Genomic DNA, 25317 nt, shown 5'->3' with positions numbered 1-25317 from the left:
AGCTGAAGGAAATTATCAGCCAACACAGAAACGGAGACAAGTCTGAGTTACTGCCAAACCAGACAGGCTTAATTAAGACTCTTCCCCAGGAAGCCCACCCTCTCCTCTGGTTGGTCACACTAACTTAGCTGTGAGAAGCAGTCATTTCAGGGAAGCTGAAGACCTCTCTGTTGACCTAGCCTTGGGGGATGGGCCATCAGCCAGGGACCAGGCCTGGAGCGTCAGGGCACCTGCTGCCCTTAACTGTCACCTCCATATCCACCTTCAATAGCACTTGCTCCATAAAGGTTCCCCAGCCTCCAGCCGGCAGCCCACTCTGGATCAGTGAGTGTGCAGACCAGAAGAACGCTCTCATTAGCATTTCAAGTGTAACCCTCTACAGAACCAAATAAAAAGCACAGTTACTCAACTGCAAGGCAGAGTTCCTCTTCTTCCCATAACCAAACAAAGATGCATGTCTACAACCAGCTAGCTGGTTAAAATTGTGCTGAAAGAGGCTAAGGGGCACTAGGGTTAAGTCCATTTACTAACCTCATCTAGACACCTGGCAAACCCCAGCTCCAAGGCCTTGAAGCATCAGTGAATTAAAGCATCCTAATGATCAAAAATCTAAATGCCCTCAGATGCTGCCTCCAACCCCACACTCAAGTGCAATCATCACAAGCTGAACCTGGCCTTCAGGGCCAACACCAGCCCAGGATCCTAGACATAGATATTCAGGGCCAAAAAGCGGCGTGCCAGAAAAGCTGACTTACACCAGGGCTGAAAAGCAATGTTTGGCCTAGTACAACAAAGAGGCCATAATGGGCCCCGTGTACCCCAAACGCCTTCACATCTGCCACAAGGAACCTCTGGGCAGAGGGGTGAAGGGGGTGTGCTTTGGGGGTGGGGAGAATGGAATCAAGATATTATAGCTCGACTTCCTTCTCTTTCATCCAAACAACAACCCTTTAGAACTTGCCCTCCTGAAAGGCCAATGCAGTTCTGATTTCCAAACCTCACTGTTTGAGAGAACTTGTTTTCTCTCTCTGCTTTTTTAAACAGATGAATGCTCCCCTAGGGGAAAAGCAGCTGTAAATACAGGAGAGGGCAGAAAAAGAACCCTGCTAAGAGTTCCAGAGGAACCATTACACTACTGTGAAAAGGCTTCTCCAAAGAAGCAACACACCCCATTCCAAACAGAAAACACACAACTGCCTTCAAAGTACTTCTCCAAAGGGTGACCTTTGGGCAGATGGTTTCTCTACCCTTCACGGCTGGTGCCTCCTCTACTCAACACTAAGACTCTGACATAGGAGAGTTAGTGATTTTCTTCCTGGGAGCCTTAAAAGAACTAGTTCACAACTCGGGCAGTGGACCTGCTCCTGAATGTCAATTTTTCATCATCATTGCTGTCATCGTCATGTGATCGTTAAAGGACTGAGCTTCATGACCCGACAGCTACAGACATTTAAACAAACTTAAGCCACTGTGTTTTTAGGCAGACTGAGGCCAGAGTATTTACCAGCTGAGAACAGAATGGGAAGAGGGCCTAATAAGCCTGAGACAGGCAGCCCGGCTTCTGTGCTTATTACTTTCCAAAAGGAACAGCAGTTTTCAAAGGCTCAGGATTCTGGGAAATCACCCACTGGCTTATTATACCTCTCCATCACACGTAATGAGGCTGCCACCCCAAAACCCATTTGCCAAAAATAAAAGATCTGAAGAAGCTTTTCAGACAAAGTTTGTGAGCAGAAAATTCAAGCTGGTTTTATTTTCATACAAGCTACAATTAAATGGCTTTGCCTCTGCAACCACACCTCCTACCTAGAATTCCAGTAAGTTCAGATGTACCCCTTAGATTTAAACTGGATTACAGGGAACTTAGCTGGCTGAAACTGGTCCCAGGCCACAGATGTTACTAACCTGTTTTCGTAGTCCTAGCTGGATCTGAGAAATAAAAGGGGCCAAATCAGAAGAAGACCTTGCTTTTAATTTCATGCAAGATTCTATTATTAGAAGGAAAAAATGTAACATAAGCCATAAACCCATCAGTAACAAAGCAAAGAAAAAAAGTCTGTATTTACAGAATATATTTACATCCCCAAACTTCCCAGAGGAATCAATACAAGTGCCATTAATACATGTCCGCTCCCCACTGCCCCAACTGTCCCCTTAAGCTCCCCGCTTCCCTATGGCCAGGCATCTTTCACACCCTCCTTTTGAGAGCACTCGTCACATGTGCACCTGGCCCCACCACAATTCCCCAAGAACACTGGCCAACTGACTTCTAGGATGAACACGTTTTCCATGTGGATGGAGTTTCAAGAGAATCTCGGAATGGGACAAACTCTTAGGGGACAAGACCTTCCCACTTTCTGTAGGATCTTGGTTCCAGACTCCTAAAACTCCATAATGGTCTTCTGGGCTCCAACCTCTGCTCTGCTCCAAGCCATCCAAAATCCTGCTAGAACAGCACTCTGGAGCACTGTCGGATCACCATTCACCTCTGTTTACCCCACAAATCATTATTCCTGTCAGTCTGCTATATACAGCTGCAAAATACAGAGAAAGCAGCACAGGCCCCAATCCACCAGGAATGGAACTGGGGACAATGTACCCAGACAGCAAACATTCGAGGCACACAATAAGGCAAACGTATCTGTTTCAGTATCCTATGTGGTGCTAAATGGTGAGGTATGAATTTTAGAAAATAAGGAAGAACAGATAGCAACTACTTGTGAGTTATAGACAAAAGAATGAGAAAAAAAGAGACAGCAATGGATCTGAACCAAGACAATCAAAGAGGGTCTTAAAAGCGAAAGGAGGGAGGAGTTCCCTGGTGGCATAGCAGTTAAGGACTCGGCACTATCAGTGCTGTGGCACAGATTCAATCCCTGGCCCAGGAATTTTGCATATGCCACAGGCGAGGCCAAAAACAAAGTGGGGTCGGGGGAGAGGTGATCTGAAAGACTCGAGTGCCAAATAAGTAGGAAGAAAGAAAGAGGGAATTTCTGGGGCTGAAAGGCTTAAGTAAGCATGATAAATTGGCAAGGTAGAGGTACGGAAAGAAGAGAGAGGCCAAGAATCAGGGAAGAATAGCAGAAAAAGAAAATTTGAGACCCTTCAGGGCAAGAGACAATTTTTATGGTTTCCGTGGTTTCCATCACACAGCATACTCTGATTATTCTGCAAAGTATTGAGTATTCAAATGTACACTCACAATAAGGCCAGAATGTAGAGCCATGAAAAACAGGCAGAGAAACTGAGCTTGCTTGGATCAGTGGGTAGTAGGGAGCCCGTGAATGTCTTCCAGGGCCTGAGAATGGGCTCTTGGCGAACACTCAGAAATGAAATGTCCGAGGAGACACCCGTGCTGACACAAAGCAAGACTTGATTGGGAAGGGGCGCTGGTGCCGGTGCGGGGGGAACAGCAGGGTGAGGGAACCCAGGAGACCTGCTCTGCCGGGTGACTCACAGTCTCAGGTTTTACGGGAATGGGGTCCGTTTCCGGGTGGTCTCTGGCCAATCGTCCTGCTCGGTCCCCACTTGGTCTGGGTCTGGCTCAGGGTCCTTCTTGGCAGCACACACACTTCTCAGCCAAGATGGATTCCAGCGCCAAGGATCCCGGGAAGGTGGCTGTCTCCTCCCTCCTGTGGGCCCCTCCCCAACCCTCCAGTTAGTCTTCAGAGCAGCACCAGGCTCCCGGTCAGGACCTCCTGCTGTGAGACAAGTCATGCAAACTGCTATTACCGGTTTCAGTACGTGGTCCCCTAACAACTGTTCTTGAGCAGGAAACATGACCTAATCCAATGCAACAAACATTTACTAAAAGCCTACTCTGTGGTCCTCGCCCTCAAGGAGCACCAGCACCTGGGAAGGGATGGAAATGTGACCTTCCCCACCTACAGGTCTGCATCCTCTTACCTAGTCTCACTCGAGGTAAGGAAAAACTGGCAGGAACTGGTTACTGACTAGCCAGGAGGGGCTCAGAGGAGGGGAGTCGTGATGACACAAAGTCAGAGAGCAGGAAGACTCGGGTTTCAACTCCCAGATGCTGACACATCTCCAGGCCATGCTTTGGTTCACTGACTGCCTAATTCGGAGGTCAGTCAGCTCCGTCATTCTGTCCATTTCTGGGAATGAGGGTTGCACAGTCCATTCTTCCTATCTGCCCACAGTTTTTTATGCTAGTTGTGATTTCCTGTAATTCCCATTTGCAAGGGGGTGAAGGAGATCAATGAGGAGCGACAATTCCTTTGTCCATCACAACAGTAATAAATACATCGCAACAGTTCTGCACTAAACTTTTACAGGCAGCTTGTATTCTGGGAAGAAGGGAAAAGCGGGGCGGGGGGGGGGGGGAACATTTACAAAGCCTGAGGCAGTGTTCTCTTTACCCAAGGAGCTTCCCTCCAAGGCAGAGCCTCCCCAGGGACATTTAGCAAGGGCAGAGGCAAGAGAAGGATCAATCCTGAGAGCCAATACCAGTTCCTGAGGAGAAAAGAGGCTCAAGATCCCATTCCACCTGACTGTGAAAAATGAGCACAAAATCAGGAGGGCAGAGCCAACAGGAACCAGGCCAGAAACGCTTGAGGACGCCGCATCTATGGAAACAGGCGGCTGGCCTTCCACAGTAACTGCTCAGAGGGGACAGGACACTTGGGGACTTGCCAGGTGCTTGTCCCAAAGTAGGGCTGCCCCGTGTAAGGCTCAGAGCCACAGGACGGCCAGCCTGGCTCCCAGAAATGCAGCCCCTCCTCTGAACTCTGACACCTTGCTGGCCACTCTGCCATCCCCGACTGTCCTGGACAGAAGGAGCACAGGGACAGGTGGACGGGGGTGATCACTGGAAGAGAAATCACAGGTGATTTCTCCCTCCATGAGTGCAAGTCTAACTTGAATTTCCTACCTTTTCTTCAAGAAACATGCAGAACTTTTGAGTGCTTAAACTTCTTGAAAACAAGTAAGTTGGCGGGGGAAATGCATTTCACATGGGTGCCTTTACAGAGGAAAAGTGCGATTTAGCCCGCTTTCCAAACCATTAAACAAGGGCAAAAAAAGAGTGCAGACTGAAGGAAGAACAGCTGCCATTCTTCGGCTGGTGGTGGATTCTCTGACATTTTCTGAACAAGTGCTTCCCTCCCACCTGCGGCAGACCTGGACTGCCTGAGAACAGTCACACCACACGGGCGCTCAGAGAACTAAAACTGGGATGTGATCTGAGAGTGTGTTACTGCAAAGCATTTCCCCAGGGCTCGGTGTAGGCTTCCTAGGGACGGCAAAAGGTCTTTTATCAGCCGGTGCCTTGGCTGTGTCAATGGGAGAGGATGTTTTGTTCGCCTGCAGGACTCTACTCTGTAACTGGGGTAGGCATACTTCCCAAGAACACAAAACCTCAGGATAATAAAAATAATAGCACCATTACTATTACCTGGAACTTGACTGCCTAATCACTGCACATGAATCTAAGCATTTCCCATCTAATATCTGAATTAATCCTCATGACAGCCTTAAAAGGTAGGTACTATTACTATCTCCATTTTTAGACAAGGCCCAGAGGTTAAATAACTTGCCCAAGGTCACAGAGACAGCAATTCATGAGACCAAGATTATAAACTCAGCACTCTGACCCCCGAAGCATACACTCTTGGTAGAAGTTCAAATCAATTCCATGTTAGGTAATGTAATTCATTTTAAGTATTAAAATTATCCTGGATGTATTATAGAATAAGAGGCAAAATTTCCATTCACTATAAAAAGAAAACAGGAAGCTTTGAAGGCTGTGCACAGTGCTGCTTGTAGCCCCACACCCTCTTGAGTGGGCCTGGACTTGAATTCCCGGCTGTACTTCAGATCCTAAGCAGAGGGGAGTGCTTTTAACTCGCAGGCTGATTCTAGGGCCCCATCAACAAGGGAAGGCTTCCTAAGGCACAGGGTGGACCAGGTGAGTCTAGAGCATACTCTGAGAAACACTGCTTTGGGGTATTCTAGGAAACTGCTAAAGCCACCGCAGGATTTGAGAACTAGGTCATTAGATGTTGATGGCTAATTCCCCTGAACTGCTAATGAGACAGATAATCACTTTCAGTCAGAGGTACCGCATGTTAAGAAAGCTGCTGACAGAATAGAGTGGACGGAAAAAGGAATTCTGAGACTTTAACTCCCAAAGCTCTCCTCACAGACCTGCGTCTGGGGAAGAAATCTGCCCCCAATCTTCTAAATCTGAAATAACCTGGCTAGAAGTTGCCTCCCCACACCCCCTACAATGAACTTGATTCCTGTGAAAACTAACTGCCAAGGATGGATACACTGCATATTAATAACCATATCCTTAACAGAAACTTCAACACAAAAGGGCTAAGAAGGGAAGAGTATTTTTTATTTATTTTTTTTTTACAGATGTCTTTATTTTATTTTTTGTCTTTTCAAGGCCGCACCAGTGGCATATGGAGGTTCCCAGGCTAGGGGTCGAATTGGAGCTGTAGCCACCGGCCTACGCTAGAGCCACAGCAATGCGGGACCCGAGCCCTGTCTGCGACCTACACCACAGCTCACGGCAACATCAGATCCTTAACCCACTGAGTGGGGTCAGGGATCGAACCCATGTCCTCATGGATACTAATCAGATTCGTTTCCACTGAGCCACTTACAGGAACTCCCAAGGTATTTTTTTTTTTAATGTGTTTTTTGGTTTTTGAGGGTTTTTTGGCAAATCAACTGTACTTTTTTTTCATTTATAATGATTTTTATTTTTTCCATTAGAGCTGGTTTACAGTGTTGTGTCAATTTTCTACTGTGCAGCAAGGTGACCAAGTTACACACACATGTATATGTTCTTTTTTCTCACATTGTCATGTCCCATCAAATGTGTGTTTTTTAAAAGTCCCAAGCAGTGCCGGGGTCTTTGCCCTCATTTGTAAACTGAATAAAGATGCACTGGCTTTAAGGTCCTGCCTCTCTGTGTTTTAGTCAGAAGTTAATAAGTGTCCATCCACATATGCGAGCTCATCAATTCTGTCCTTCCTCTTTGGCTTAAATTATCTATTTCAATTACATTACTATCCAAGAAAGATGGCTCCAAGTTCGGAAACGGTTTCAGTGATGTGATTAAGTTGTGCAGAAATGCTAATGCTTTCTTGGGCACCAGCCTGACCTTTCCCGGCTCCTTTCTGGTCTCTCCGAGGGTAAGCCCTTGGTTGCTGCCTCCCCTTAAGGTGGGACTCCTTCTAGTCTCTGACTTCCGCAGGGCTCTGTAAAGGGCTTCCTTTACAGAGGCTGCACAATGCAGCCGAGACTTCGGATTGCCTGGGTCTGCTGCTACTTAACCACCTGCGCTATCCTAGAAAGGTAGGGGTGTTTTAATCCACTTTTGGCATCAATTCTCACACCTATAAAATGGATATAAACAACCTACTTCGAAGCTGCTGTGAAGATTAAATAAATACATATAAAGCACTTAGAACAGTTGCCTGGCACACGGAAAGCACTCAATATGGGTTATCTTTTATTATGACTCCATCTCGTAATATTAAGAAGGCTTTGCATGAATCTAGCATTTTACACTTCTGAAGCAGTCTCAATTCATAATTATTACAATCAGCCCTCACAGTCACCATTTAAGTTAGACAGGGAAGTTTACTGACTCTTCCTGCTGTAAGGAAAAGGAACTGACCCATCCTGTTCCTCATGAGCTGTCTGCTCATCAGTCCCAGTGGCTGGGTCGGGGACCTGTCCCTGTCATCTTTGTATAGCACTCCCCACACACACGCCAGTAGGTGTCAATAAATCGATGCTGAACTGAAGGTTTACAGTTAGGGCTGACTAGGCTATGAACAGAGGAACCCAAGCCTTACGTCGAGGCGCTGGGAAACAAATCAGAATCACGGTTCTGGGGAAGTCCTGGCTACCCTGAACACAGAGACAGGAGCGCTGACTTCCCTAGTCCTGACCCCTGCCTCATCCCCGAGAGGAAGGAGCATCTGCAGGAGAGGGAGCAGCCAGAGGTCACTTAGAAGAAAGGCAGAACTGTCCCTGCACAACCTCTGAGGCAGCAGGGAACCAGGATAATATAACAGGGCATTACCCAGCCCCTCCTGCTGGGCCAAATGGGGATCCATAAATGCAGTCTTTCAAAGGCAGATAATGCTGCCTTCGCTAACTGAAATGGGAGTTGCTTCCGAGTAGAGTACAGGCCAGTCTATAAATACTAGGGATTACGAGGCTTCCAGCAGGCCCCAACTCCCACCAGCAGACCCCAAATAAACTCCACGGAGCTTCCTTCAGGGAAGAGCTGCCATCCTCCGAGGGTACACACCGCCCCCCGAGTGATACCACAACCCTTTTTTTCCTTCTTTTTTCCCCACTTGATTACTGTTGCTGATCAACGCCGCCTTTCCACATCCTTCACCCGGGACCATCCACTGAAGCTCACCTCCCCCCGCTTCTTCTCTCAGGCATTTGTTTTCTGCCTCCCGAGCCACCTCATCCTCCATCCCAACTTCCTAATCCATATATATTTTATCTGCTATGAAAACAGCACAGGTTTTGGGATCACTCCAACCTTGGTTCGAGCCCCACGCAGTAAATTACAGTATTCAACCTTTCAGAGCTTGGTTTTCTGATCTGCACAGTGGAGACAGGCCCACCCAGGCACAGCGCGTGTCCAGCCAAGAGCATCCCCTCCCCACTTCCTGCAAGGAGCCCACTCCCCACAGGATTTCTCTTCTTTCTCTTCTGGGCTTTGTGACTCTGATACAGTCACTTTTTCTAGGTATCATACCTGCTACATCCAAAGGTCTCAACCCAAAGGAGTGATTCGAATGATGAACATTTGAGTCACCCATGTCATCTCTGCGCTAGGCACGTTCTGGGCTCAGGGTCCCACCAGCAACCTTCAAATTACGCTAAAGAGAGGACCGGTCACTTTATATCTGCCCACCGCAAGGGACCCACCTGGTGAGGAGGGTAACCAGAGGGGCTGGGAGGACACGGAGTTGAGAGTCATTTCTGGCCAGAAGCAAGAGATAAAGAACGGCCTCTGGAAGGTAAGTGTAGTGCTTCCACATGCAACTGAAACCCCAAAAGAAAAATTCCCATAATTCCAGATTTACATGTAAAATTTTAAAATTAATTCTGACAGCAAGAGCATCTGCCAGTTTTGCTAGAAACACCATCTGGTTCATTTCTGATAAGGCCCAGGCACAACTTCACAGAGGCCAGGAACTGCCTACAGTTTGGTTCCCAAAAGGTGGCATCCTGGATGACAGCTCCAAGGCACCGTGCCATTCCTCTCTCCCTGGAGCCCTAAAGCTGCTCCTGCCAGTTCATGATTAGGCCTGAAAGAAACCCAGAGTCTGGTTCTTTACTAAGTATCTCCTCTAAAACTTACAGATATCACCCTTATAACTGCTCAACTGAAGCAAGTCGAGCTTCAAAAAAACACATAAATACTACAGAAGCTTGATAACCAGCTGGAACAACTGGTGTCCTAGAGGGGCTTTCATAAAGTGGGTGGGAGAGCGGCTTCTCCACTAAAGAGTCTCATTTTGCAATTAACTAAGAGTAAAAGGGGCCCCTCCGAGAGGTCTTTAAGATCCTCCAAGTATCTTCCTTTTGCCAAGCCAACAGGAAGCACTTGGATGCACTTGATGGAGGTCTCCAGGCCGCCATAAATAAGGAAAGGCAAGCAGCCTAGGAGTCAGAGCAGACTTGTCTCAAGGTGCAATGACTTGGTTGGTGATGCCTCAAAAGTAGGCCTACTTTTCAGGCCGTGACAGGCAAGTAATCATAAGACCTGAACCCAAGATCTATAGCAAGGATATACTCCCAAAAAACATGGAGTACAAGGCTTGCCAGCCACCACTCAATGCAAATGGAAAAGGGTGTATTTGAAACACACGAAAACAGAATTAAAAACTATCAAGTGCAAGAGTCTACAAATATGCACACTCTTTCCCCCACTCCATGAGGCAAACCTGGATTGGTAAAACTTTAAACACTGCATTGCCTGGATTTTTCACCAAATGGTAGGTGTTTTGTGATCCCTGGGAAGAAGGGAGCAAGGCAAGTGTGGTCAAGTCTGATAAAGAGAGCAATGAAAGGGCAAGGGTGGGAAGGGTACTGCACAAACCCACAGTGAGAAGCTGGGCACAATCAGCTCTGGCCCGTGACCTCGTCCGGGGAGGAGAAGCTCTCACTCTCTGGGAACAGTCCTGGGCAGAGATCCCTCGGGGTTTTTCCCTGTCAAAATGAGAATACACAGAGCAGGAGCCCACAGTGAAGCACAAAAGCTACTTCCCACCAGGTCTGGCTTCAACTCACACGTGCAGCTGTGCAGACAGGCCGCGATCGAGGAGCAGCTGGGAAGCCATGGCAGGGACAGCGTGGTGTAGAGAGCGGCCTGCCCCAGAGAAGCTGAGCGTGCTCCTGAAGCCTTCCAGGACGGAAAGAGGAGGCGCAAGGGGCCGACGGGGGCTGAATGGGGCCGGGGGGGGGGGGCTGTCAGCGGGACTCCAGTGGCAGCACTGAAGGAGCTGAGAAAACTGTATCCACAGCAAGGGCGGTGGTTAGGAGTCCAACACCTGCCAGGCCAGGAGGATGTGAAAGAGAAGCAAGAGGAAACAAGGGCCTCACTCTGTCCGTCTGGATGCCGTCCATCTGCCTTGGAAAGCAGAGAAGGGACGTGGTTCTAAACTGGCCTCTCCCCTTCGCTGACGCACTGACCCTCCAAAAACCCCGCTCTCCAGACCAGCGGCGTGTTTCCCAGCCACAGCCACAGCCGGTGCTCGGTGTCTGCCCACCTGGGAGACCTCCCTGCGGCCACCCAGGCCATGGGCCACGTGAGCATCAGCATCGCCACTCCGGCTGCTAACTCAGCACTTGGCTGTGAGACAGGACACCTGTCCCAAACCACTCTGTGCCTCACACTCAGTAACTCTCAAGTGGGCCTCACTCCCACCTCACTTCTAGCACAGCTGTGAGGCTAACAGCTGGTCACGGTTAATATTTACGGAGCACCTACTATGCGCCAGGTACCAGGCTAGCCGCTTTATGTGTCTCCTGCAAACCCCCATATGTAGTAGATACTGATGTGAGCTCCCGTTTTCAGTTGAAGAACTGGGGCTTAACAAAGAGACTTACCCAAGGTACACAAGCCAGACGGAAAATCTAGCACTACAAAAAGCAAGGATCAAATACTACTTAAAAGCACTTCTTCCTCAAATAAACTGCCATTTGTGTACCTTTTAGTTGTTAGACACTGCGCTAGTGTTTTAAATACCCCCATTTTATTTGATTTTCATAACAACGGCATGAGGGGTTATTTTTCAACGTAATTTTAATGAAGTTATGCACGCCAATAGTGAGAAGCAAATAAAACAAAAAGAAAGTTTAGGAAGTTACCCTTTACCCTTTATCATCCCAGAATCCCCCACCCCCAGGTAATCATCAATATTCTGGTAGTGACCCTCCTCCAGGGACAGGCAGTGGTAACATTATCATCTCCATTCTACAAGTGGTAACACTGAGCCTCTGAGGGTTAAATCTGCTCAAGGCCACACAGCTGGTGAGTGGCTGAGCTGAGTGGGAAAGCAGGGTAGGTCTGATTCCAAGGCCACGCTCTTCTACTGCCTCCCACTCATACCCACTTCTCGAAACAATCGTCCATTTTCATTCACCATAGGAAAGGGGGAAACTATGCCTGGCCTGCAGCCAGTCTTACTCCTCCACTTTCCCAACCAAATGGAAAAAACAGACGGGGCTGTCCGAGCACACCCTGCCCCAGGAACATGAGCATGGCTCTGTGTTTTTCAAATCTAAGCTGCCCTGGGTGAGGCAGGACCTTCACCTCTAACCTCCTCCCTGCCCACTCAGGCTCATCTTCTCCTCTGAAAGTACAGGCGGGGCAACAGGGAAGAGGAAGCCTGGCCTACAGTGTGTCAGCTAAAAATGATGGACATTCCTCAGGAGCCCAAGGGGTTCTGAGGCAAAGACAGCCCCCACCCCCGCTTTGGAAACAGTGGGGTGTGGGCATCTCAGACAGGCCCTGCACCCACAGCTGATGCCTAGAGTCAGAACAGACCTGCAGAAAGACAGGACAAGACTGCAACAATGCCAATACAGAGGAAGGCTGCAGAGCCCTCAAAATCCCCATCACTGAGCCCTTAGAACCCAAGGCACATGGAGTTTCCGCTCAGGCTTACCCCCAAATGGACCCTCTAATAACCCGAAAACTGCGTGGGTTTCTAGAGACAAGGGCCTTGCCCCTATGGCCTCTCTGCTCCCCCCAAAAATAAAAATGAAAGCTTCTCAAACTATACAGCAATGCTCTCCCCCCACAAGGAGAGGACACTTGTCCTTCTGAACTATGTACACTTTCACATCTTGGTCCCATCGGTACCCAAAAGCACACGGACACAGTGACCTTGAGATTACCTACGCTGATGGGGGTGGGTAGGGGATGAGGAAAGGGGTCATTATATTGCCTTTCACGCGCAAGTTAACATTTATCAAGTCTGCAATTCCAAGAGTTTTCCTATTGCCCAGCATGACACCCAGGTCTGACTCAGCCTGAGCCCCAGCTGACTCAGGGTCCCTATTTACAAGAACAGTGGATGCTAAATGGTCTACTGGTTACCAAAGGCCTTGGCTTTCCCATCTGTAAAATGGAACTGAAACCTTCCTCACAGTACTGGCTGTCTTACGTGAAAGTACTTTGTAAAACAAAGAAAGCTTTACTGCTATTAATACAAATGCCCAACCTGCAGAAGTAAACAAAGAGGAAACTTAAAACAGCCCTTCCCTCCTCAAGGAGTTTGAAGTCTATGAGGGGAAAAGACTAACCAAAACAGTGGAGAACAATTCAAAAACTTTGTGGGACTGTGTTGCAAAGAATCCCTGTGGGAAGATGATTCCATGGCAAAGAGCATTCAACACTTGTTCAGTTAATAAATGAGTTCAAGTGAGTTGAAAAATATCTACTCGTTACCATCCACAGAAAGTTTTACCAACACCAAAGGCTCTGAAATCTGTTCATTCACTGCTGCTCACATACATCCCAAGAAAAGCAGTCAACAGTTGCAGAGAGCAGCCCTTCTTTCAAAGATGTGATTTTTCAAACTTGTGCACAGACCTTCAGAGGAGGACCCCACAATTATATTTTATAATTCCAGACTTAAAAGAACCGCCCCCAGGAGAGCTCAGTTCTGGAGAACAAACAGAAATAAGCCATCTTGGTTAACTACTTCTTTGCCTGCAACCAAACTCACCATGGATGCCATATACATGCAAAAAAGGCTGAGCCAGCAGATCACACGTATAAATTGGATTTAGGGTATGATTCATGCCTCCTGAGGCTTTGAAAAGAATGACAGAGTTTTTCAGAAACAAAGACCTGCACCTGAAAATTAGAAGGGGTGACTCCCTGGTCTTGGATAAAAAATTTTAAGGGGTCCTGTAACTTGTTTTTGACTGGCCTTGCTAAAACATTTTGGACAACAGCCAATACCCTCTCTTTCCCGCCCCCCCCCTTCCCACCTCCATGGTTCCTGAGCTGTCTTCTTTTCCTGGCACCAGTCAGCGTGAACTTGGTGATTGTTAACAGCTTTTTATCACTTTGTTTATATTTGGTTTTCAACTCAAGCTAGGCCTCCCTCCAATGCCTCTTTTTAGAATTTCATCATTAATACCACTCCTTCATTCCTTGTCATCAAGGCCCATGGTCTCAATGTCACCTTGCTCTCTCACCCTCTCACAAAGAGGATAAGACAGTCACCGACTTCAGGGAACGTCCAATCTCAGCCTGGAACCTGAGCCTACATGGACATGGCTTATCCCCAGAGGTAAACCATACAGGTATGTGCGGTTTGGGGGACCCTCATTTGTGCTAGTAGGGTACTAGGTCCTATACTGCCCCCAGCAGGTTATAAAGCCACAGATGTATCAGAAAGAGAGACATCACAAATTAATATATCTAAAACTGAGGCCGGAAGGAAATGGAGAAAAAACATTCCGTAAGGAATTCACAACACTGGCCCTACCTACTTCCCTTCTCCCAATTTCTCACTGTTGAACCCATAAGAGCTATTCTCTCTTAACTGCAAAAAAGGATACTTTAGGGTCAGAAAACATTCCCACATTAAAAAAAGGCTTGATTGCACTGGGAACTGTATCTGGTCATTTATGATGGAGTATGATCATGTGAGAAAAAGAATGTATACATGTATGTGTGGGACTGGGTCACCCTGCAGTACAGTAGAAAATGGACAGAACACTGTAAACCAACTACGACGGAAAAAATAAAAATCATTTTTTAAAAATTTAAAAACAAAATGAAAAAAGCTTGGTTAGGTAAAGCCGGAAAGCAAGAATCCTCCCCCGACCAAACTCCTAAGCCTAAATAAGCCTGCTCCGCAGAGAGAGGCAGTTTACTCTCCTGCTCGGGAGGCTAGCAGGAATTCTCCAAGGATACTTCTCAAGCCCTCCTCCCTTCCACGGTGACAGTCCCTGAAAAGGCCAGGGCCACTCCTTCGGAGCAGCCAAGCTGAAAGCCCATTTTACACGACAGTCCTTCCATCAAATTAAATACCCCATGGGTGTTTCCCCAGACTTTTAACTTCCTGAGGACAAGTGCCGTGTCCATATTGCTCTTTGTTCACGGCTGTTTGCCCAGCACTGAACAACCACTGGCATTCACCAAATCCCCACCATAGGAATGACTGATTTACTTCCTTCCTCTTGGTCTCTGCAGCATCCCTCCACTCACCTCCCTGCAGCCTGACGTCACCGCCCAACCAGAGTTTCAGCTCACAGATCATGAGGACTTGAAGGTGCATGTAAAGGGGAAAATAAGATGGACCTACGAAATCTTATGAAACCCAAAGCCTGTTTTTCTCGCCACCCCGCTGTGTGACAAGCAAAATCCCCACAGGACGGAAAGGAGGAAGACGGCCTTCCCAGGGCAGAGTTCCTATCTGTGGGCAGATGAGCCTCAAGGATTGATAAAGCTGCGGGCTAGCCAACATACCATTTGTTAATTCTCTAGAAGTGTCCTGCGCATGCCCACTAAAAGAGCAGCACCCACGGAACACAAAAAACTGCTCCCTGGCTTTGCGGCATGGAGAAAGCTAGCATACATGACCTCAACTCAAGAAGCCTGTTTCCTTGCTGGCTTGTTAGAGACACAGTTAGAAATGTTCACACTGCATTTGGATGAGTGGCTGATCTGACATAAAGTGAACCTGAGGAAATCAGAACCACAGTTGTGAAGGGTTTCGGTCTGTAATGGGGTGGGAAGGAAGCGCCATCAGCCCTCCCAGATAGCATGTTCCCTAATATCAGGCAGTTTTACTACATGGAGGATGCCATGGCACCTGCCCCTGTCCCACCTGAGCAAGTGGGACCCAAAGGGGAAAATGACTCAGAGAACAAATCCACTGGCCTGGAGTCGGATGGTGTGTTCTACATTGTAAGGAAGCACTGTACAGAGATGAAAAGAGTTGAGCAGGTTCAGCTTAAACACAACTCCCATTTTAAGCACAGTTCTTCTTCAGAAGTGCTGAATTTAAAGACTCATTCCCCTTTGAAATTTCGCTATTAGATTCAAAACCACAATCACAAAAGGGATATGAATTTGTTCCTATCGATATGAACTACACACCCTTCTGGGCTCCAATCCCCTTTCTTGGAACAGGCCCAGAGAAGAGAAGTTGATCACACTGGCATGGAAAAAGCACTAGACTAGGAAACTGGAGCCCTGGCTTCTTCCTTGGCCCTGTCTCCAATACTCAAGGGAATCGCTTCTCGGCCTTTTGGCTAAGATCAAGTGTAGTATCCAATACTCAAGGGAAGTTGTGGCTGCACACCTACACATTTACACACACACACACACACATACACACACACATACATATGTGTGCACGCACACACACAAGGGAACTTTCTGGAAGAACTAGTCCTTGGGCTTAGTGCCAGGTATGGGAAGTTAAACCAGGTACAAAGGAAGATAATTCAAGTTCCTAGTTTTTGCCGGGCTTGTTGGACAAGGGGCATGTGCCCTGTGTCCCACGTATTTCTGAGGTAGGACCATCCTGACCCTCTCGCCCTTAGGCAGCCTGCACATGCACACTTGCAAAAGCTTTTGGGAGGGATCTAGGAGCAGGAAAAGCAAGACCGGCTACTGATCACAAATGCTAGGAGCTGCAATTAGGGCAAGGGCGAAAGGAGGCAGTGCACTATTTCAGTGCTAAGGCTGCTATGATGTAAAACCACAAGGGGTAGATCCTGTAGAGGAAATGACACTCCCAGCAGCACCATCTGTTCCTCTTTGTGTCTGGCATGATCTATATTTTTAACCTCGGGTTAAAATAAGGTCCACCAGTGAGAGCCTGTAAGAGCTGTTCTAAAGAGCATTCTTCCTCAGACTCATGTTAAACCACACTCAGCCCCTTTCCCTGCCCACTCAAGGGCTGGCTCTCTATTCAGCAAGCACTCCACTCTCCAGCCTAGCAGCAGCCTCCAAGCAGGTGCACAGAACCCTCGCAGGGAATTTTTCATAAGCAAAGGAAAAATTTCTGAGAATTATAAATTATACTGATAAGGAAGACTCTGTAGGGTTCATGGTAACATCCTTTCCAAAAGACACAATGACACTGAGGCTTCCTGCTGAACCTCCCCCCCCCCTTTCCTTAAGTAGCGATACATGCATACCGAATTTAGGCTCTATTGTCAACTCTCACAATAGTTCAGTTCTACACCAAAGCTTTGGAAACAATGCTACCGGAGAATTCAAACTTCATAAATATATATGTATACAGTATATATACATACGTGTGTGTGTGTGTGTGTGTATATATGTACCTGTGTACATATGTATATAGATACAGATATATGTAGCACTTTTTCTTAATTCAAGGCAATATCTTCAATACACTAGAACCAAGAGATTTTGCTATGCTATTCTTGCCTAAACAAACTATATAACCAAGTAAAATGTTAATCCCAACGCAGAAATATGGATGCAGTTCTTAAAATACCTCCCTGGGAAATGAAAACATATGTCTACACAAAACCCATGAGTTCGTAGCAACATTATTCATAATAACCAAAAACCAGAATCAACCCAAATGTTCATCAGTTGATGAACAGATAAACAAAATATGGTATGTCTATACAACAGATTATTCAGCAATAATGAAGTACTTATATACGCTGCAACATGGATAAACCTCCACAACATTATGCTAAATTAAAGAAGCCAATCACTGAAGACAGCATATTGTAGGACTCCATTCAGAGGAAATCTCCAAATAGGTAAACCATAGAAGAGAGAGAGGGGATTAGCAGTGCCCCTGGGCTAGGGGGGGTTGGAGAGGAATAGGGAGTGACTATTAGTGGCAGGGAACATGATAATGTTCCCAAACTAGATTAGATCAGATCATAGTGATGGTTGGACAACACTGTAAATATACTAAAATCCATTGAATTGTACACATTTTCTTCCAGCCATGCCCAAGGCATGTGGAAGTTCCCAGGCCAGGGATGGAACCCTTGCCACTGCAACAACCCAAGCCCCTGCAGCAATGATGCCAGATCCTTAACCTGCTGTACCACATGGGAATGCCAAATTGTACACTTTAAATGGATCATCTTTTTGATATATAAATTATGTCTCAATAAAGCTGTTTTTTAAAAACGTCATATGATAAAATAAAATCACCCCTCTAAAAAAAAAAAAATCTTCTTGAGCAAACTTAGAAGTAATATAGATGCAAAAAAATAATCATCATCATCATCATCATCATCATCATCATCATCATCTAGATGCATGAGAGAGGGTATTTAAATTACATCTGACCTACTTGATGGGATATTATAAAGCCACCAGAAATAATTCTAAAAACTATGTGTCAGCACAGGAAAATGTTTATGCTATAATGTTACATCCAAAAAAAAAAAAAATACAAAGTTGAATGTACAGGGACTACCAACTAAAAGAAAAAGTAGAATACTTTTTTGTGTTAGGATGGTAGAATCATATTAATTTCCCCTCCTCTATTTTCCAAGCTTTCCGTAATCTTGTCCCAGTACACTGACCAAAAAAAAAACAAAAAAACAAAAAACAACCCTCTCGGTTTGCCTGGACTACAACTTAAAATGCAAAATAAGCAAAACCACCTTGTTCTCTTTTTCAAGTTCCCTTTTTTAAACCTCTGTCCACTTACTGTATTGAGATCAACTGAGAACAGCCCAAAGAAGGAAGAAGAGGATAAATACTCCTCCTCTCCCATTCCCATAAGCCAGTTTCATTTTCCCGGCTTTGTCAGAAGCCCAAGCCTCGTCTAGCCAAACATTCAGCCAGGGGAGTCTACACACGAGCAATTCACACCCTCAAACCTCTGTGGGTGAAGGCATGTCACTGCCCGCAGGAAGTGGGATTTGGAAAGACAGGCCTTCACCCTCCTTGCGAAAGTTTAGAAAGAAAGGGGAGGCTGAGAAAAAGCCCCTATTGGTGAGGTTTTTGCATGCAATCTCCAACTACTGGACGAAAGGATCCTGAGTCATTTAATTTATCACCACAGAAGATCCTCTTCTGAGTAATAAAGAATTGTCAGTCAACACCTCTGCCGGCGGCAAACCCACTGAGAACCTACTGCTATTATCAGGAATCCCAGGCTAACTTCCCCCAAATCAAGCAATGGGGCTCTGCCAAAAAAAAAGAAAAAAGAAAAAATTAATAAATAATACCTGGATACGTGTGTGGGAGGAGGGAGTCCACTGAAAGGCCCGATGCTATCAGGTAATTTTAAAGATCTGCTAACACTGTCGACAGTAACAGAGAACTGCATCTGTTTCTGCTTGAGAAAAATGCTTCAACAATATCCTGTTTCTGGAGTGCTGCACGAATTCTTGGCCTGCAGTTTCAGATGCTTCAAGGGTGGCTATTTTCCTTTTTTGAGACTGAGGAGCCAGGGAGAATACAGCAGAGGCAACACCCGCCTGTCTGTGAGACCCATTCAGTCCTCACTAGAGGCGCTGCATTCTCTGCTGCTGCTGCTGCTGCTGCACTGGTACCTTCACAGACACTGGCTGTCCCCCAGCCCGGGCCGCAGCACAGGTGGCCTTTCACAGCTGAAGTGACACAGCTGCACACCACTGTGAGGGCTGCCCACAGAGTGGAGCCTTGCACACTCAGGTAAGAACCAGAGGATGACAGATCAAGTAGAGAACTCCCGCTGGTGTCCAGGCCAAAGGACTCACCGGGAAAGAAAAAAGGCCACCATCACAGACACAGGTGAGCGCCTGCAAAAGGCAACACCCACAGGTGCCTGACAGGCTCTGCCACTAAAACCTAACTCTTGTAAAAGGTGCCCCGTTCCCCAGCACCTCTACTTTTTCAGATAAAGGATTTACACAGAGACATTGGAATGTTCAGCCATCTAAGGGAACAATGGCTGCTGCCTTGACTCCGAGCCAGGGTGGGAGTGAACAGATCCTGATGCTCAAGGACGGTCACCCCCACGCCATCCTGAACCTGCTTCTTTGGTCTCAGATCCACAGCTGTGAGCCGCTTCAAATACCCGTCCCAATCCCCCCCACCCCACCCCGGCCCCAGCCTCAAGCTGCACCCTCATTCTCACGCACAGGGAAACGGCTCTACCACATCACAGGCATTATTTCTCACTGCTCTAGTTTTCAAGTTTCCTGCATTGTGGCAACATAACTTCAGAGGATTAATTTTTTAAAAACCTACCATTAAGTGAAATCTTACCATAGTGGGATATGTGGGCGGCCCCAAGACTGAAGCCATCTTGAGGAGAAAGCAGGGGAAAGAGTCTCAATTATCACAAAATTACCCCCGTGCTTGCCCTTCACCCAAATGCCCTAATCCTCAATCCTCAAGTCTGCACCACTGCAATATCTGCTTTCAAAGTTTACAAAAGACAAGACCAAAAACAGCACTGGGCTTCGTCCTCTCCTTATTCCTTCTCACCTCTCTCCTACTGCTTGAAGGAAAGCCCATTATACAAACCTTCCCTCCCCTCCAGGCAGACAGAAGAGGGAAAATGAAGCCTGCTTGCCAGCTTTCGCTAGGGGATCACATGTCAATGCAGGGGCTCAGTAAAATGCTTCGTGCATGGCAATTACACAACTGGGCCTAGGGGGTCTGCAGATCAGACCTCCAAGTGGGCATTTCAGGCCCAAAAGCAGGCATCACGTCCCTGCTGCTGCTTCTCCGTGAATCGTCCCTTGAGAAAAAGGGAATCAGAGGGAAAGACAAACGCATGTGCCATCTGGCCTTCCTCCTTTGCCTGCAAGCAGCCCCACTAAAGACATGCTCCCCAGGTCACTTGTTTCGGAACAGAAATGAGGAAGATTATGTGACTCACTAAGTTTCAAAAAGATATTATAATTCTCTGAGCCCACAGACGGATGCCAGTAGTCACCTGGTGTTAGAAGAACTAAGCATATAGAAAAAGAGTACAAAGAAAGATTTAAAACATAAGGCAAGTTTTTTTTCTGGAGGATGGAAAAGCATGGGGGGAGTGCAACCATGATGAGTAGCCATAAACCTGAAATTAGTTCTCACTTTGAAGAAGCCAAGCGAATCTTTCCCTTTGGAGGGTGCATACATGTGTATGTGTAGGGGGGGTGGGGGGAGCTCTAGGAATTGCTGCCCCGGCAATGGCAAGGGAGGAAATCCCCTGCCAGGAGCTGCACTATTACATAAGAGCACAAGTTCAATCACCACATGATGGAGCCCTGCCAGGAAACAAAAAAGTGCTGAGGTCTCTTCATCTGCCAGCCTGCATCTGTAACACCTCATTCTACCTTTCCTCCTCTTCTTTCTATCCACCCAAATGCTGGGCTTTGAGAAAGCAAGCCTCAGCAAATAAATTTCACAATGGGTTTGCTCTCAGGGTTTAAACACCGAAAGGCAGAGGGGAGGTGGGTCCTACTCTGAGCACCCAGGGACCTGTCTCTGTCTAGCTGTAGGTGAGGTTTTGTTTCATATGCCATGTCTACAATGGTATCAGAAAAGCCACCCTGGAGCCTCCCTATAGACAGGAAGTTCTACTTATCAGGCCTCGTACCAGTATTGTCCTCTCTTTCACACACTGGGCAGAATGTCCTTAAGTAGCAAATGGCCACCAAGGAAAACTAACAACATAAGCCAAAATAAATTGACTTAAAGACTGTGAACGCCATGAGGATATGGCTGGGTTCTGTCTTATTCATCACAGTAACCCCAATACCTAGCCCAGTGCCTGGCACAATTTCTGCATCACATATACTTATAAATACTGAATAAAAGAATGAATGAACATACGAATATTGTGCAAACATATCATAAATGTGTACCTTGGAGAAAGAGATAAGGATACACACGATCCGAGAAATGGCCTGAGGAAGTAGTGCTTTGGAAAGACTTTAGAGACTCCAGTTTCAGAGTTTCCGACATGGCTCAGTGGTTAACAAATCCAACTAGGAACCATGGGGTTGCGGGTTCGGTCCCTGGCTTTGCTTAGTGGGTTAAGGATCTGGCGTTGCCATAAGCTGTGGTGTGGGTCGCAGACGCAGCTCAGATCCGGTGTGGCTGTGGCGTAGGCTCCTATGTAAACCTCCATATGCCGTGGGAGTGGCCCAAGAAATGGCAAAAAGACATTTAAAAAAAAAAAAAAAGACTCCAGTTTCAATTTGACCAAATGGTAAGCAAACTAGAAATTAAGAGTATAATCTAGTAGTTGAGAGTGTGCGCTCTACCAGGAGCTACATTTGTGACCTTGGGTGAGTTATTCGCTTCGGCTTTGGGAATAAAGACAAAATCTACCAAAAAAGCTTGTTGTTTATTAAATAAAATCAAGAAAATTCTTGGCTCAAAGCTCAGTTCACAGTAAGTCCTCAAGAGCTTTTCCTTGTTATTGCTAATATTTTTATCTTGTTAAATAACCTCCTTACTGAGGAGCAGGCAGACAACCCTCCCCTCCAACTCTGTGAAAATTTTCATTTCTGGTTGAATATGCATCTGGCTAAAAATGAACAGCCCAGAAAACTCAAAACTCAATGCCAAGCACATGTCTCTACTAGCCTCCACTAGATATGACAACTTGGGTGTAGAATTCCCAAAACAAAAAAGGTGTATGCATTCACATCATTTACACATATATTTTAAATGACAGCGATGAAAAGAACAAGAAGTGCATTAACCAGTGTAAAGGATGGAAAGCAGAAACTGGCACAACACTGTAAGTCAACTATAATTTAAAAAATTTTTTAAATTAAAAAAGAACTTATTCATAAAACAGAAACCAACTCTTAGATTTCAAAAGAACCGATGAGCTAGGACCAGCCTCCCCTCCAACTCACAGATTTCAAAATCAAACTTACGGTCACAAAGGGGAAACCATGGCGGGGGAGGATAAATTAGGAGGATGGGGTTAACACATACACACTACTGTATATAAAATAGATAACCAAGGACCTACTGTATAGTGCAGGGAAATCTACTCAACATTCTGTAATAACCTATACGGAAAAAAAAATGGATACACATTTATGTATAAGTGATTCACTTTGCTGTACACCTGAAACTAATACAAATTTTAAGTCAACTATATTACAATAAAATTTGAGGAAAACAAGAGAAATGAAAAGGGACAAAAGGCACACTCACCACCTCAGCAGACCTAGAAAGGCAGTGAAGACCTACAGTTTAATTGAACTGGGTAGTTTTACTGGACCTCTCTACAGAGCACACACAAGCACAGTTAGCAGGAGCAAAAGAACCCAGGAAGCTGTCTGCCACCGAGGGGGCATTCTATGGGAACAGCAGCATCAGGCCTCTTTGCCAAGCTGTGAACTTCCCTGGAACCAGCCAAAGAGTTGTTTCTGATGCCTCTATTCTCCCAGGTCTTAGAGTCCCCAAAACCACTTCCCCTTCCTGATCTCCTTACAGATAATTGTTCCCAATTCTGCAGCCCCACAGTCACAACCCCGTGGGAAGGTCAGACCTAAACCAGTATTTGGAGTCCCTAAAAGCCAGAAGTAAAATAGAAAGTCTACATACACAAACAGGAAGTGGTTTCGGTGTCTGTCAGCCCGGATAATAAGAAAAGTTTTTGAGATTAAAGACCAGAACAGGCACAGGGGCTCCAAAAAGCTCCGGGGCTTCCATACCCGGGCTCCAAGGTATCCTCGGTCCACCGTCGCTAAGCCGACCCTACCCGGAGCAGGACCCAAAGCTTTAGTTGGTCTGAGTGCAAAACAGTAACACTAATAGTAACAGCAAGACAGCCTCTGCCTATTTATCTACACTCCAGCGATCTGCAAAGCGTAGTCTCCGTCCTGAACTACCGACCATAGCAGGACCCCAGGAGCCGAGACCCCCGCCACCAAGTTCCCGGCCGCAAACCGGCCGCCCAGTCCTTCTCCAAGCCCGGCACAGCTCACCCCGCTGCCCTCTCAGTCCCGCGCCAGGCCGGCCCACGCCGGCACAGGCAGGGCTCGCCGCCGGGCGTCGAGGTGACAGCGAGGCCGGCGCGGGGAGTGCGGAGAGCAGCGGACGTTGGGTGGCCGGCCCCAGCTCCCCAGCATCCCTCCCGGGCGGTGCGCGCTGGCCCTGCGCCCCTGACAGCCAGCCAGCGGTCCAGTGACACAATGCCGGCCCCCGCCGCCCCTCGGCCGCGGTGACAACTCACCCGGGGAACGGCGTGGCGACCTCCGGGATGGGGGCGCTCGCACCTTCCACCGCGCAAGGATCAGCTCCGCTGCCTGCGCGCACCCGCAGCCCTCTAGGGTCTGGGCGAGACCCCGCGTACCCTGGTCTGGCTGGCGCCGGGCGGCGCTGCAAAACGAGGAAGCGGGAGTCGGGAAACAGGCTGTCGCCGGCTTAGGAGAATGGAACGCGGCGGCGGCAGCGGCGGCGGCGGCAGCAGTTTCCGCGTCACTGGCCCAGCTGTACCGCGCGGGCGGGGGAGGCCCGTGGAGGGGGAGGGGAAGGGGCGGGCAATGGGCGGGGCCAGGCGCGCACGCAACAAGCGCCGGCGTCGCGCCGCCGCGACCGCCCGGCTGGGAGGATCGGCCGGTCGATGGCTGCCAGCACGCACGCGCCGCCCGCCGGCCCGCACGCCCCGAGGCGGGTGAGACGGGGAGTGGGGCGGGCTCGTCTTAAAGGGACAGTGTCGCGCCGACTTCGCTCTTGTGGACCAGTTGATGGTACAGACTCAGACTGCGGTGCCTTTGCGGTGCGCTCTCCATCTCTTTTACAATTAGTAGTAGTATCGTTATTTGGATTTTTAGGATATTATTTGTATTATTGGATTACTATTATTTGCAAAAATTGGTTTGCTTTCCCTTTGACAAGGCTTTCATTCATGCTGCCTTCTTAGCTCCTGAATCGCTCTCCAGGCCTGTCGCTAGGGCAGGTCGTTATCTTCCTATTAAGCAGTACTTCTCAAACTGTGGTGCAACTGCCTACCTCAAACTGCCCCTAAGTTGGGGGTGTAAAAATGCAGATTCGCGGTCCCACATCCAGCCATTCTGATTCAAAAAACTACGATTGGACTCTGGAATCTTTATTTTAACAAGCATTCCTAAGTGATTCCTCAGCGTACTAAAAAGCACGCAACAGATCTCAAGGTTCAGAAAACCGAAGTTCAGAGTGAAGACTGGCAGAGTTGGAGCTAGAACCCGCCACATTCCTAATTTTATTTCCCATTCTGAGCCTTGTCTCCTGGGGCAATTTTCCAACATTATACTATGCCAACCGTTGTGTACTTTATAGAAACAGCATCTATTGGTGATCCCACTGGGGGCCTAGGAGATAAATCCTCTGGAAGTATTTACAGGACTTGTGACCCCTTGATGACAATGGTTATGACTTTTTATTTTTTGCTCCAGGCCCTTGAACAGTGCCTGGTCTCGGAGGTGCTCAATGAATGTGGAAACTTTCCTACTTGAGAATCAGTACCAGAGACTTCAGCCTATGCTGCAGCTTGGGTCTCAGATGCCCATTGGAGGAGGACACACCCTCTCTGGGCCTCTCACCTAGCCTAGTTCTAGTAGGTTCTCTAGAAAAGTGCTGTGAATGATCAGGTCTCATTTTCAAAAAAGTGCAAAAACAAAGCAAGCAGAGTGCAGCCCCCACCCCATCATGCCCACATACGCATCCTCCAGAGAACACTTCCAACCTGGGCCCCACAAACCTACGGCTGTTGCTTCCTTTTCTATAAGCCTGTCCTTGCTCTGCCTCCTTTCCTCCTTGAGTTCTGTTAAGAAGAAAACCCACAGGCCCAAAATGGTGTCACTTGTGCTAAAGCCCATGATACCAAACCTAGATTT

General features: G+C 47.4%; 1 protein-coding gene across 2 annotated transcripts in view; it reads right to left on the bottom strand.

Moving 5' to 3' along the window:
* The window catches only part of SUSD6 (sushi domain containing 6), a 90480-nt gene extending 66510 nt beyond the window's left edge, over positions 1–23970 (bottom strand). The window contains exon 1 of one of the 2 annotated variants that reach the window (XM_001926947.5): positions 23676–23970. The gene's annotated coding sequence lies outside the window, so the exon portion shown is untranslated. The remainder of the gene's footprint in view (positions 1–23675) is intronic. The other variant, XM_013978303.2, reaches the window with a different exon arrangement.

This window comes from Sus scrofa, chromosome 7 (genome assembly GCF_000003025.6).
Source record: "Sus scrofa isolate TJ Tabasco breed Duroc chromosome 7, Sscrofa11.1, whole genome shotgun sequence".
Lineage (NCBI taxonomy): Eukaryota > Metazoa > Chordata > Mammalia > Artiodactyla > Suidae > Sus > Sus scrofa.
The sequence above is the reverse complement of the archived record's forward strand: the minus strand, read 5'-3'. Positions and strand labels throughout refer to the sequence as shown.